A 6,000-nucleotide genomic window follows, 5' to 3' on the forward strand; every position below is an offset into this window, starting at 1 on the left:
ACAAATTTTGATAAATCTTTAAAAGAACACATAGTACAAGAGCAGGGAACTGGGAACTAACTGAGTTCACAAAGAAACAGTGTTTCAGTTCGTTAAAACGTTGCTGTTTCTTGAATAACAAGCTTATTACATGCGAATCCTATTGGGAACCTACTGAATTCACCATGATACTTAGATTCCGTTCCTTAAAATGTTTCTCTATATTGAAAAGCAAACTCATACAAGCATGTCCCATTGGAAAATCACTGAATTCGCCTAGAAATTTTGATTCAATTCCTGAAATTTTTTCTATATCCCGAACAGTCCACTTATTACTACTGAGGCCCATTGGGAACTAACCGAATTCACCATGTTACTCAGATTCGGCTCACCAAATTTTGATAAATCTTTAAAAGTACACATAGTACAAGAGCAGACTACTGGGAACTAACTGAATTCACAAAGAAACAGTGTTTCAGTTCATTAAAACGTTGCTCTATCTTGAATAACAAGCTTATTACATGCGAATCCTATTGGGAACCTACTGAATTCACCATGATACTTAGATTCCGTTCCACAAAATGTTGCTCTATTTTGAAAAGCAAACTCATACAAGCATGTCCCATTGGGAAATCACTGAATTCGCCTAGAAAGTTTGATTCCATTCGTGAATATTTTTCTATATATCGAACAGTCCACTTATTACTACTGTGGCCTACTGGGAACTAACCGACTTCACCATGTTACTCAGATTTGGCTCACCAAATTTTGATAAATCTTCAGAAGTACACATAGTACAAGAGCAGGCTACTGGGAACTAACTGAATTCACAAAGAAACAGTGTTTCAATTCGTTAAAACGTTGCTCTATCTTGAATAACAAGCTTATTACATGCGAATCCTATTGGGAACCTACTGAATTCACCATGATACTTAGATTCCGTTCCTTAAAATGTAGGTCTATTTTGAAAAGCACTATCATACAAGCATGTCCCATTGGGAACTCACTGAATTCGCCTAGAAATTTTGATTCCATTCGTGAAAATTTTTCTATATCCCGAACAGTCCACTTATTAGTACTGCGGCCTACTGGGAACTAACCGAATTCACCATGTTACTCAGATTCGGCTCAACAAATTTTGATAAATCTTTAAAAGAACACATAGTACAAGAGCAGGGAAATGGGAACTAACTGAGTTCACAAAGAAACAGTGTTTCAGTTCGTTAAAACGTTGCTGTTTCTTGAATAACAAGCTTATTCCATGCGAATCCTATTGGGAACCTACTGAATTCACCATGATACTTAGATTCCGTTCCTTAAAATGTTTCTCTATATTGAAAAGCAAACTCATACAAGCATGTCCCATTGGAAAATCACTGAATTCGCCTAGAAATTTTGATTCAATTCCTGAAATTTTTTCTATATCCCGAACAGTCCACATATTACTACTGCGGCCCATTGGGAACTAACCGAATTCACCATGTTACTCACATTCGGTTCACCAAATTTTGATAAATCTTTAAAAGTACACATAGTACAAGAGCAGGCTACTGGGAACTAACTGAATTCACAAAGAAACAGTTTTTTCAGTTCATTAAAACGTTGCTCTATCTTGAATAACAAGCTTATTACATGCGAATCCTATTGGGAACCTACTGAATTCACCATGATACTTAGATTCCGTTCCACTAAATGTTGCTCTATTTTGAAAGCAAACTCATACAAGCGTGTCCCACTGGGAACTCACTGAATTCTCCTAGAAATTTTGATTCCATTCTTGAAAATTTTTCTATATCCCGAACAGTCCACTTATTCCTACTGTGGCCTACTGGGAACTAACCGAATTCACCATGTTACTCAGATTCGGCTCACCAAATTTTGATAAATCTTTAAAAGAACACATAGTACAAGAGCAGGGAACTGGGAACTAACTGAATTCACAAAGAAACAGTGTTTCAGTTCGTTAAAACGTTGCTGTTTCTTGAATAACAAGCTTATTACATGCGAATCCTATTGGGAACCTACTGAATTCACCATGATACTTAGATTCCGTTCCTTAAAATGTTGCTCTGTATTGAAAAGCAAACTCATACAAGCATGTCCCATTGGAAAATCACCTAATTCACCTAGAAATTTTGATTCAATTCCTGAAATTTTTTCTATATCCCGAACAGTCCACTTATTACTACTGCGGCCTACTGGGAACTAACCGAATTCACCATGTTACTCACATTCGGTTCACCAAATTTTGATAAATCTTTAAAACTACACATAGTACAAGAGCAGGCTACTGGGAACTAACTGAATTCACAAAGAAACAGTGTTTCAGTTCTTTAAAACGTTGCTCTATCTTGAATAACAAGCTTATTACATGCGAATCCTATTGGGAACCTACTGAATTCACCATGATACTTTGATTCCGTTCCACAAAATGTTGCTCTATTTTGAAAAGCAAACTAATACAAGCATGTCCCATTGGGAATTCACTGAATTCGCCTAGAAATTTTGATTCCATTCGTGAAAAATTTTCTATATCCAGAACCGTCCACTTATTACTACTTCGGCCTATTGGGAACTAACCGACTTCACAATGTTACTCAGATTCGGCTAAACAAATTTTGATAAATCTTCAAAAGTACACATAGTACAAGAGCAGGCTACTGGGAACTAACTGAATTCACAAAGAAACAGTGTTTCAGTTCTTTAAAACGTTGCTCTATCTTGAATAACAAGCTTATTACATGCGAATCCTATTGGGAACCTACTGAATTCACCATGATACTTAGATTCCGTTCCACAAAATGTTGCTCTATTTTGAAAGCAAACTCATACAAGCATGTCTCATTGGGAACTCACTGAATTCTCCTAGAAATTTTGATTCCATTCGTGAAAATTTTTCTATATCCCGAACAGTCCACTTATTACTACTGCGGCCTCTTGGGAACTAACCGAATTCACCATGTTACTCAGATTCGGCTCACCAAATTTTGATAAATCTTTAAAAGTACACATAGTACAAGAGCAGGCTACTGGGAACTAACTGAATTCACAAAGAAACAGTGTTTCAGTTCATTAAAACGTTGCTCTATCTTGAATAACAAGCTTATTACATGCGAATCCTATTGGGAACCTACTGAATTCACCATGATACTTAGATTCCGTTCCTTAAAATGTAGGTCTATTTTGAAAAGCACACTCATACAAGCATGTCCCATTGGGAACTCACTGAATTCGCCTAGAAATTTTGATTCCATTCGTGAAAATTTTTCTATATCCCGAACAGTCCACTTATTACTACTGCGGCCTACTGGGAACTACCGAATTCACCATGTTACTCAGATTCGGCTCAACAAATTTTGATAAATCTTTAAAAGAACACATAGTACAAGAGCAGGGAACTGGGAACTAACTGAATTCACAAAGAAACAGTGTTTCAGTTCGTTAAAACGTTGCTGTTTCTTGAATAACAAGCTTATTACATGCGAATCCTATTGGGAACCTACTGAATTCACCATGATACTTAGATTCCGTTCCTTAAAATGTTTCTCTATATTGAAAAGCAAACTCATACAAGCATGTCCCATTGGAAAATCACTGAATTCGCCTAGAAATTTTGATTCAATTCCTGAAATTTTTTCTATATCCCGAACAGTCCACTTATTACTACTGCGGCCCATTGGGAACTAACCGAATTCACCATGTTACTCACATTCGGTTCACCAAATTTTGATAAATCTTTAAAAGTACACATAGTACAAGAGCAGGCTACTGGGAACTAACTGAATTCACAAAGAAACAGTGTTTCAGTTCATTAAAACGTTGCTCTATCTTGAATAACAAGCTTATTACATGCGAATCCTATTGGGAACCTACTGATATCACCATGATACTTAGATTCCGTTCCACTAAATGTTGCTCTATTTTGAAAAGCAAACTCATACAAGCATGTCCAATTGGGAAATCACTGAATTCGCCTAGAAAGTTTGATTCCATTCGTGAAAATTTTTCTATATCCCGAACAGTCCACTTATTACTACTGCGGCCTACTGGGAACTAACCGACTTCACCATGTTACTCAGATTCGGCTCACCAAATTTTGATAAATCTTCAAAAATACACATAGTACAAGAGCAGGCTACTGGGAACTAACTGAATTCACAAAGAAACAGTGTTTCAGTTCGTTAAAACGTTGCTCTATCTTGAATAACAAGCTTATTACATGCGAATCCTATTGGGAACCTACTGAATTCACCATGATACTTAGATTCCGTTCCACAAAATGTTGCTCTATTTTGAAAGCAAACTCATACAAGCATGTCTCATTGGGAACTCACTGAATTCTCCTAGAAATTTTGATTCCATTCGTGAAAATTTTTCTATATCCCGAACAGTCCACTTATTACTACTGCGGCCTACAGGGAACTAACCGAATTCACCATGTTACTCAGATTCGGCTCACCAAATTTTGATAAATCTTTAAAAGTACACATAGTACAAGAGCAGGCTACTGGGAACTAACTGAATTCACAAAGAAACAGTGTTTCAGTTCATTAAAACGTTGCTCTATCTTGAATAACAAGCTTATTACATGCGAATCCTATTGGGAACCTACTGAATTCACCATGATACTTAGATTCCGTTCCACAAAATGTTGCTCTATTTTGAAAGCAAACTCATACAAGCATGTCCCACTGGGAACTCACTGAATTCTCCTAGAAATTTTGATTCCATTCGTGAAAATTGTTCTATATCTCGAACAGTCCACTTATTACTACTGCGGCCTACTGGGAACTAACCGAATTCACCATGTTACTCAGATTCGGCTCACCAAATTTTGATAAATCTTTAAAAGTACACATAGTACAAGAGCAGGCTACTGGGAACTAACTGAATTCACAAAGAAACAGTGTTTCAGTTCATTAAAACGTTGCTCTATCTTGAATAACAAGCTTATTACATGCGAATCCTATTGGGCACCTACTGAATTCACCATGATACTTAGATTCCGTTCCACAAAATGTTGCTCTATTTTGAAAAGCAAACTCATACAAGCATGTCCCATTGGGAAATCACTGAATTCGCCTAGAAAGTTTGATTCCATTCGTGAAAATTTTTCTATATCCCGAACAGTCCACTTATTACTACTGTGGCCTACTGGGAACTAACCGAATTCACCATGTTACTCAGATTCGGCTCACCAAATTTTGATAAATCTTTAAAAGTACACATAGTACAAGAGCAGGCTACTGGGAACTAACTGAATTCACAAAGAAACAGTGTTTCAGTTCATTAAAACGTTGCTCTATCTTGAATAACAAGCTTATTACATGCGAATCCTATTGGGAACCTACTGAATTCACCATGATACTTAGATTCCGTTCCACTAAATGTTGCTCTATTTTGAAAAGCAAACTCATACAAGCATGTCCCATTGGGAAATCACAGAATTCGCCTAGAAAGTTTGATTCCATTCGTGAAAATTTTTCTATATCCCGAACAGTCCACTTATTACTACTGCGGCCTACTGTGAACTAACCAAATTCGCCATGTTACTCAGATTCGGCTCACCAAATTTTGATAAATCTTTAAAAGTACACATAGTACAAGAGCAGGCTACTGGGAACTAACTGAATTCCAAAGAAACAGTGTTTCAGTTCGTTAAAACGTGGCTCTATCTTGAATAACTAGCTTATTACATGCGAATCCTATTGGGAACCTACAGAATTCACCATGATACTTAGATTCCGTTCCACAAAATGTTGCTCTATTTTGAAAAGCAAACTAATACAAGCATGTCCCATTGGGAATTCACTGAATTCGCCTAGAAATTTTGATTCCATTCGTGAAAATTTTTTCTTTATCCAGAACCGTCCACTTCTTACTACTTCGGCCTATTGGGAACTAACCGACTTCACCATGTTACTCAGATTCGGCTCACCAAATTTTGATAAATGTTCAAAAGTACACATAGTACAAGAGCAGGCTACTGGGAACTTACTGAATTCACAAAGAAACAGTGTT

The sequence above is a fragment of the Rattus norvegicus genome, chromosome 2, assembly GCF_036323735.1.
Source record: "Rattus norvegicus strain BN/NHsdMcwi chromosome 2, GRCr8, whole genome shotgun sequence".
NCBI classification, from domain to species: Eukaryota; Metazoa; Chordata; class Mammalia; order Rodentia; family Muridae; genus Rattus; species Rattus norvegicus.